The sequence below is a fragment of the Corticium candelabrum genome, chromosome 2 (genome assembly GCF_963422355.1).
Source record: "Corticium candelabrum chromosome 2, ooCorCand1.1, whole genome shotgun sequence".
NCBI lineage: Eukaryota > Metazoa > Porifera > Homoscleromorpha > Homosclerophorida > Plakinidae > Corticium > Corticium candelabrum.
The window spans coordinates 4512499-4522649 of NC_085086.1; the positions used below are offsets into that span (position 1 = coordinate 4512499).

Consider the following 10151-nt stretch of genomic DNA (forward strand, 5'->3'; position numbering starts at 1 on the left):
ACTCGGATCGTCGCGAAAATCGATGGGACGGTCGAGATCGCAAGTCCGAGACGAACGGTCGAGGCAGATTGAGCCGAAGTTTGTTTGCTCAATCAATTAACGAGTATGCGGATGTGACGTGCGATCGCCAGCCACTGTACGCCATCCTCTAATTCCCAGAGTGCAAGATGCGCCGGCTCGGGCCGCCTTTGCGTGCGTGCGTGCGTGAGTCCGTGTGTCACGGATGGTGCGTCTTCTGCAAGGAAAGTGGCGTACAACAATAGATTGCTACCGCCCACATTGCCACCGCCCATTGGGCGGGTGTACTAGTGAGATTGTAATATGAGATTGCAATATGAGACTGCATCAACATGAGATTACCGCATGCAGCTACTTTTGGCGAATTTTTTTTTGGGCCCACTTTCTTTAGTGCCCGGATAAACGTCCCGTATACGCTGTAATCTGCACGTGACATTGGCAGAAGGAACGTGACATGGTTGTATTGTTGTTTGCGTTCGTTGACTACTGCGCACCTTGCGACGCCACACCATTGACGTTGCTGAAGCAGTAGCTGCGTCGTAATTTTCGAACTCGGGGGCCATCAAAGCACATGCGCACAAAGTAGCTATAGCAGGTAGGCTAGACGTTTCGTCTACCTTACGTTGTGATACTTATTTTTCTTAGTTCATAATTCAGCAGAAATCTGCGTCAGTGCACTTGCATCGCAAAAGGAGCTGTTCCAACTTTCAGCTGTTCAAGCAGAGATCTCTTCAAACTGGTGGACACGTAATACAGTTAGCAATCTATTAAAATATGCAAACTACTAGTAGCTAGACTACGGTACGTATAGTCACGTAGACATAGATTAACTTTTTAGCTCTTAAGAACATTGCATGGGCTTACACGTAATCTATACCTTACATTGTATAACTATAGTAAACATGCTTCTAGGTATAAAGTTTCTAATAAAGTCTGTCAAGCGTTTTTGCTGTTCTTCTGAATACTGGCGGACAGACTGTGCTGTCTCTTTATCTTTTGTATACGCTTCGGCATTACATACCTACTGACAGAAGGAGTTGTGTGAGTTGCTCTCCTACTATTAAACACACTGGGGTGGCCAGCTTTTGCAGGAACAGAGCTTGAATTTTTTACATGTTTTCGTCTGCTGAGGGCTGTAGGCTGAACCCGAATTCTTTGCCTGTGCTTTGTTATTCCTGTATGACTGCCAAAAGTGTGTAATGCTGAAACCAACCGCTGCTGCTTGGTCGGTGGATGTGTTAATTTTCCTCGACATTTCCAGTAGTTTTCACAAAACTTTTAACAGCTATCAGATACCCATCATTATTTGTCATGTTGGGGGCAAGTCCAATTTCTAGGTCAACCATGACTTCATTGAGACTTGTTTTGACTGTCTCGATTGTCTGATTCTTGTCTTCACCACTACTGGGTATTTCAGTCTCCTTCATGGTTGTTTTCTGCCTTTTCTGTTGGAACAGATCATCATTCAGCATGGCTGATTCTTTGAAAGAATGCCGTATGTCTTCATTATGCCATTGAATATCAACAGAGAGGGACTGCAAGTACTCTTCATCTGACTTTTGGTGAAGACTGCTCTAGAAGCTAATGGGTTGGCAATCTTTTCCAAGAGCTATGCCTGCAAGGAGCTGGCGTCCTTTTGGGGAATCAGTTGGAATCTTGTTGATGATGGACTTCATGTATTTTGTTGCTGCAAGGAGCTGGTGTTTACATGGTGTTCCATTGTATCCTACCGGGCAAGAGCATTCCCCTAGTTTTTCAAGTCTACTATCCAGTGGTTGTGTGGATCTGTGTGGCTTCTAACCATGTATACATCAGGGTCTTCTTCTGTGGCTGTTACATTATCGAAGGAAGTGCTACCAAGCTTCACACCAGCTAATGTATATTTTAATGACACGAAGTGATCAAGTCTGTTACTTGCCAGTGAAAGTAAGCGGCGCTGATAATACAACTCCATTGTTATATGCACCATTTGGAATAACTGTACAGCATTCCAGGCCTTCTGCCTTTGAAACAGGATATCTTTGATTATTCTTATGCTTGCTTCAGAATAATTATTCGTGTAGTTTCCTCGTGTTGGGAATTGTGTCCGGAAGCATAAAGCCCATTCTTCTTTTCGCTGCCAGTAACTGTCTATCCATTTTTTGAAAACAGGAAATTGACTGCTTTCAATTTCAGCTTTTACATTCATTAGGGCTTGCTCTGAAGATGAGTACAGAAGGCACTTTGTGAGCAGCATACAAGTTACCCTGTCGTTTCCTGTTACCCTGGACTTATCACTCCACAGCCAACGCCACATGCTTTGGAGGAAATGGAACACACAAAGATGCAGTTGTGCTTTTGGCCATACTATCTGGAGTGCTCTTCGTTCACTTGCAGAGTCATCAGTTAAAATTGTTAACGGCCCTGCAATTTTGCCTCTTCCAAAAAAGGCATAGTCAGGTAGGATGCTGACAAGTGCTTTAAATGCAGCTGTAAGAGTCTCTACATCTTCACTTGAAGCCATCACACACCCTAACGGTACAGCTCCTGCAACAGTGCTGCAGCTGAGTACAAACACTGCAGTGTTTAAGTTGTCTAAGCTGGCTGTAGAATCGCAGTAGACCATTTCACTGCTTTGGTACAATAGTTTGTGAGCTCTCGCCATTAAGGGTGTGACAACTGCTAAAAGAAATGGAACATTGTGAGTGACTTTTTTAACTTTTGGTGGATTTTCAGGAGCCATTGCTTCTTTGGTCTCCTCAGCTGACTGATAAAGTTGAAGAAACGCTCTGCCGTTTTCTGAGCTATGGACTTCATTAAATTGGTTTACTTCTAGCGATAAACGCTCAAACATTAATTTGCCATTTTCAGAGCCAACACACTTCTGTCTCCATTTTTGAAACAAGCGTTGGACATCCTGGCAGTTGGGGTTGATGGACCGATCAGCAAGTGCAACTTCAACATCTGAAGTGCCAAATTTTAGCTGTAGTCTGTTAACATATTCATGTCGAGCTCTGGCTGCTGAGTATCCTGACTCAAACAAATTGTTGTACTCCTCTTTGGCGCAATTAGCAACAGGCCTGCAACTAAGTGCATGTGCACTATTTACAGGGTGGTTGTGGCTATACTGCATGTCAATCAGACATGCTTTGCTAGGATGGTTGGCAATAGCCAAGGCTAGGCTAGAATAGACTCGCACTTTCAAGGTACTTGGACACTTTGTTTTCTTCCCTTTGGAAAGTTGAGATGCGAATTCGGCTGGAATTCGGCAATAATATAGTTTGGATTTGCACTCAAATTAGGGAGAATCCGTTGCGTATTCATACTGAATTTACCCCTAGACTCAAGCGAATTCGTTCCGGGTTTGTTGCAAGTTTTGGCCACTTTTACTTAGTGACTTCGGGCCGAATACTTAATAAACAACGCGGAATTAGGTGAGAAATCGCTCCGTATTCACACCGATAGTCACCAGAACTCGTATCGTATTCGAACAGAAACGTAACCGGAGTCTATTCGAATTCTCTGCGTATTGTGGCCATTTCTATACTGAGTGTATTCATACCGAATTAGCTACGAACGAGAAACTCGCCAGACCTTTGTGTACAACATATGCGTGTATCATATGCCACATCAATTCAGAATATTGATCTCCATATTACGTGACTGTGCTGTACTAGCTTCTACTACACTGCAACAATAGTCTCATACACAAACTACACGAGTCACTTCCTAGCAGAAAGCCTGCATCGTGACGAACTTCGTCGAATGCGACAACGTTTCCATGCCGATCTGTCAGCCTCCGGCCACGGCTCAGTGACCACCCTTTACCTTGTTCGCATCAAACTTTATATGGACAGTCGTCAAGCAATCTACAGAAACAGTAATACTTGACTTCTGAAGTTCACAAAGCTAGATCGTAGAAACGTGACCAGGTTGATCGCCTGACCTACCTGAACCACTCCGTAGTCATCTTGTCGATTCGCGGCTTGTTTAATTCGTGTGGGTCGTGTGGGTTTTGTCTTCGTCTTCTCCTCCATTCTACACGACTTGTGGTAATAAGTAAGCGACAACTGAGCACATGGACGTATAATCATTGCTCATTGGCCCACTGATTGCACGTGTTTATGACTTCATCAATTATCGCATTCCGTTCAATACAGAGAGCAGGTGTTAGTAGTCGATCTGAGAGTGTTGCGAACCTGCCTAGCGACGCCAAAGATCTCGAATCAGATAATAATTAATAACTATATCTTGTATGAGTATATGGCATCGATTCAGAGGAGTGGATCTAGTAGATAGATGAATGGATATACTTTGCATATCTGATGGTTGCGCGTTGCATCTGGAGTACTCTCCGATTCAAAGACTTCTGCCCGAATTTGAAGAGAATCACTACTGCCTGTTCTTTGGCCAGAATTCGAGGCGAACAACTATCGCATACTCCGGATACGGACCGAATTCCACCCGATGGAAATACTGCCTTACTTCCGCTACGCTACCGCTTCCGTCAGAATACGAATCGAATTCATCGATTTCGGCGCGTGTTCTGCTCAACTACGTAGCACCTCTCACCGAATTTTGACCGAATTCGCATCTCAACTTTTCAAAGGGTTCATTCTGGTGCTCTTGAACATACGTGATGGTGGAATTTGGGACTTCATTTTCTCTTGGGTTTTAGTTAGTTTCTTTGCTGGTGGTGACAGTGTCGCACTGTTTTAAACAGAACTCTTTGACCTGATGGTTTGACTTCTCTTGTTACTCTGTATGTTGTTTTTGAGATTTTTTCAAAGTCTTCTATCCATTGCACTGCTGCTTGAGGAGTGTTTGCATTTGTCCATACTGTTAGTGTAAAGTTGTAGGACTCTGCTCCCAAGAAAGCATCTTGCTCTTTCTTGCTGTGCTCAACAACAAGGTAGCTGTAGTTTGCAGGGAATAGGTAAGCTATATCCTGAGGTAAACAAAGGTTCACTTCTGTTGGTGGGTTTGTTTTCAGCCTGGCTTCGTCACTAACGCTAATGATGTTGCTAGGAAGGGGGCTTTGCAGAGGACTTTCAACAGGTGTGATTTTATCACACAACATACTATCTTGGTTGTTTGGTTCTTTAGACAAGAGGCTCGTTGCAGATTGGTAGGCTTCTGTCTTATCACTGTCCCTGACATGTGAATGTGTGATTGACAGTCTGCCAGGCACATCTAGTTTTGGATGGTTAGTTGCTGTTGCTGCAGCCTGAAGAAGTCCCAATACATCAGAGCTCACCTGCTTCTTTTTCAAGCTAAGGCTGAGTAATCGACTGTTTCTGTTTTCCTGCAAAGGCTTAGGAAGTGTCTTCTTGTTGTCAAACGCTAAACTGCTGACAACATTTTGAATGTCAATCTTGCCTCTGACTAACCAAACTGCCAAGACAGTCCGTAGGTAATGAGCATATGCACTTGGCTGGTGGTAAATACGAAGTAAAGATTTTAGAGGATGGCATTGAATTTGTGGAAGGCGAACATACGGCCAAACTTCATGTGGACCAAATGACACAGTAGCAACGAACATGAATGCAATCACACCACAAGATGATGAATCTGTTTGCACTGGGTAATTGCAGCATCCGCGGGAGCAAGCATGTTTGCCATTTCTGTCAAAAGTGGGCCTGTGCAAGTTGAAGATGCTTTGAGGTATTGCAATCTGCTCTCCCAATATTTTTTGCAGTTCAGAGAATGTCTGCTTACATTCCAAAAGGAGGTCGGGGGGGGGGGGGGGGGGCACTGGATAGCCAAGGGAATCGCCATAGTAGGACAAGTTGGTTGATACGTCTGTAACAAGCACAGTCAGTGATTGCCTCCAAGGATTTTGTTAGTAGCAAAAGCAGTGCCAGACAGTGGATCAATGCTGACATTTACAATGAAGAAAAGCAAGCGAATGCTACTTCTGCCGTTTAGTGCAGTAGAAACATAGTTTGTCATACATCTTTTGTTGTATTCAGACAACACAAGCGACATACAGTCATTTGATGAGTTGTTGACAAGCCTGGACAAACTATCAAGAAGGTCATCTGTCAGCCATCTTGTGCATGCCAACTTTGAAAACTGATGGGTGGTAATGCTTTGACATGCTATAGCCAATGGTGGCTGATTGAGCAGTATGTCTCTGAACTGTTGAATGGCATCACTACTAGGACGTTGAATATTCAGAGTGCTTGGAAGTTGGCATGTCTCATCAAACCACTCTTTCTCCTGATGCACCTAGCAATAACATACCATGCTTTAATGTTATGATTATTCTAGGATATGTAGGCTAATTGTAGGTTTGTGCATACAGAGCATGCACGTGTGTGTGTGTGTGTGTGTGTGTGTGTGTGTGTGTGTGTGTGTGTGTGTGTGTGTGTGTGTGTGTGTGTGTGTGTGTGTGTGTGTGTGTGTGTGTGTGTGTGTGTGTGTGTGTGTGTGTGTCTGTCATGAACAATGTAGAGTAAAGGACTTTCTTATATGACAAAGACCTTCAGCATTATGTTCATTGATTTAGAAATTCTAGAAGTGTTACCCTCTTGCAACTAGATCATGTAATAGTGTTTATCAGTGTCTGTCTGTCTGTCTGTCTGTCTGTTTTTCTGTTTGTGTGTGTGTGTGTGTGTGTGTGTGTGTGTGTGTGTGTGTGTGTGTGTGTGTGTGTGTGTGTTTTGATCGTGTGGGAATTGTGTTGATTGTCTAGATTCTTTCTCATTTGAATTGTCAAAGTTGACTTCCAGTAATCTAATGCCTTTGCTGTTCAACAACCGATAACCACTTCAACTGCTGTGAGTGTGAAATCGGTGAATGAAGTCAAGGAGGGACTGGGAGGTGTGACAGCCGATGGGGATCAACAGCAATGAGGAGTGGAGAACGTGAAGGATGAGAAGTCGGCTGTTGTGGAGGACAAAGCAGCAGCATTGGGTACAGATTGTAGTGACTGGATCGTGTAGCACGTGTTTGCTGATAGAGTGATGGATAAGCAGACAAACGGATAGACTGACACTGTCACAGACAGATGGATAGACGGACAGATGGACAGACACACAGATGTACAGACAGACAGATGTACAGACAGACAGACAGACACACAGACGGACAGATGGACAGACTCATACAGACAGATGGAGAGACTCACAGACAGAGAGATAGACAGGCACACAGACAGACTGATGGATAGACACACAGACAGGCAGATGGACAGACAGACAGACAGACAGACAGACAGACAGACAGATGAAGAATCAAAGTGACTAGCCTCCACCCTGTCCTGACTCTACTACCTGTCTGTACACCATGATGCAACTTCCATGTACGGACGGGACGGACAAAATAGCACTTATCTATAGATGTTTGGATGGATGGATAGACAATGGACAGACAGACAGATGGAGAGAAGGACAGACAGAGAGATGGACATACATACATACAGGCAGATGAACAGACAAACAGACCGACGAACAGACAATTGGCAGACTTACAGACAGACAGACAAATGGACATACAGACAGACAGACAATGGACAGACAAGTAGACAAACAGACAGAAATATGGACAAACAATGGACAGACAGACAGAGGACAGACAAAGAGATGGAGATACAAACAGACTGATGGACAGACAGACAGACAGACAGTTGATTGGCTGACAGATTCATGAATGAAAGAAGACACTAATCCTGTACAATCCCTCCATCCCTCCACAGTAAAAATCTACATTTTGTATTTTGTTTGAGTTGCTGTCAGACCGTCTGTTCGTGCTTCTACCAACTTGGTTCAAGCACAGGACACAGAGACGCCAAATTTCCGTGAGAATCACTCTTGTGTGTTACTTGGCTAACTATCAGTAATGAGAACTTGTCTCTTGTGTCAGTTGGAGTTGTAAAGGAAGGGATGACATCTGACATGTGCTTTAGGAGCATCTTCTTCTGCGTGCAGTTTGGCATGGGAATGGTCTGCTAACCACATAAATCAGGAATTGAGTATAGCAATTGAGTTTTAGAGCAGCAGTTGAAAAAATTCTTGGTACGTTTCAAATAAATAAATAGATTTTGGGCAAGGATTCACTTAGCAAGATTGATATTCTAAACATTTGTGTGTAAGCAATGCTAGCATGTATACCTTGGTTTTATCAACATTAGCTTAATATTTAATTTAAAGAATTTAGAGAAATTTTTAGAATAATTTGACGTGTGCTGGTGTGCTGGGTTTGCTAGTTAATTAATTCAACATCTAAAATTTAGTTTCAATTATTTGTCTGTTAATTTGCAGTTTGATAATGATTTATACAGCCTACATTGATTGATTTATACCGCCAATTTATATATAGTCAATATTATTGTATACAGGCAATATTGATTGATGTATACTGTACAGTAAATATTGATTGATATATACATTAGCAATAGTGTTGAGCTTAACCTTGTTTTGAAGACTGGCATTCTCTATTTCAAGTTAGTCAAGAAGCAGCAAGACGTATGTATATGTGGAAACATGGATTATTTTGGTGACCTTGTTCTTTAGTGTGGACATAGACTTTTTATGGATAAAACCCCATGATGCAACCAGTGAAATTATTTGGAATGCACTGCTTGTAGATAACAAGGAATTCAAACGAGAACTAAAATGAAGGAGCGAGCAGTAATAGTCTTACTATATCAACCAATATTGACTGTGTATATCAATCAATATTGACTGGCCGTATAAGATCATATTGACTATATATAAATAGACTGTATAAATCAATCAATGTAGGCTGTAGAAATTATTATCAAACTGTAAATTTACAGACAAATATGATTTTAGGTATAATTTTACATGTTGCATAAACTATCAAACCCAACACACCTCAGATTATTCAAAAAAGTTTTCAATCTTTAAAATTAAGTATTAAATAAATGTTGGAAAAGTGAAGTATGTTTTACATTCTTTACATATACTTTACATGTATACGATACATGGTTTGGTTGCAGCCAATAATACAGAATGAGGATGTGCATGTGTAGAGGTATGGTTGGCGTGTGAGGGTCACCTCGTGATGAATTTGAAGCTAAAGAAGAGATCTCATTCTAGGAACACTTTCACTTGAGAGAGGACTGCAATTTGCCTCTGTAATTTTTGGAATAAGTTTATTTCTTGTGGCAGGGTACAAGACCTACGATACCACAAATATGACTCAATGTTAACTAATTAAGTTGTCAATATTACAGATAATCGTGAAATATTGGATTGGCTACGTGTATCGATCGGTATCGGCTTGTATTGGTCTAGATTATCAGTTATTGGAGAATAAGTAAAACTGTTTTATCAGTAAAACTTTAGCAAAAAAGGGTTTTTGTACATGTTCCAGTGCAGGCGTGTATGTATGTTTTGCCTTTAACAGCCAGTGCTGCAAAAATGGTGCAGCTATACTTTTCTGTGGTGTTCTGGACAGCAACAAATGTCCATATATATTGGTCCCTTGAAAATCAATGGTTCAGCGAGTGTGGTCCATGTCATTACACTGTACAAGTAACCAGTTCATGTACTGTACAGTCTTTTAATTAATTGATTAATTAAATGAAAAATTTTACTGACGAAATGGCTATGCTTAATATTTTGCATTGTGTGTAGGACATGTGAAGAAGATTGCATATATTTGGAAGGTTGGATCAATGAATGGCATGTCAAAGTAGTGTTCAGCAAAATCATGCCACTATTCAAGCTGCTAGTGCAACAGCTGTGACATTTGTTTACCAGTTTACGATGCTGTAGAATTCAATTCTAACCAGTTATAGTCATTACCGGTTGGATATAATAATATAAATACACAGACACAGACACAGACACACACATACACACACACACACACACACACACACACTCACACACACACACACACACACACACACACACACACACACACACACACACACACCACATGTATAATAAGCTAGTGTATACTGAGCACTGATAACAATCTGTGGCATATCAGTACTGAGTAGCAAGTCAAATAACAACCAGTTTGTAGTTGTGTGTGTACAATGTTGCATTTAGTAACTCTTGCACACTGCTTCAAGTGTGCTTTAGCGAAATCCGGTTAATTAGTAAAATTCACGTACATATAACTGGGAGACAATGGATTTGGCTTCATGTATTGCTTGGAACTCTTTAATTCCTTCA

General features: G+C 41.8%; 1 long non-coding RNA gene across 1 annotated transcript; it reads left to right on the forward strand.

Moving 5' to 3' along the window:
• Positions 1-384: 384 nt before the first annotated feature.
• Positions 385-9854, forward strand: LOC134198623 (uncharacterized). Its single transcript, XR_009972879.1, has 6 exons — positions 385-613; positions 664-765; positions 6695-6915; positions 7727-7798; positions 7864-8015; positions 9603-9854. It is a non-coding gene; the product is annotated as an uncharacterized LOC134198623 (long non-coding RNA).
• Positions 9855-10151: the final 297 nt, after the last annotated feature.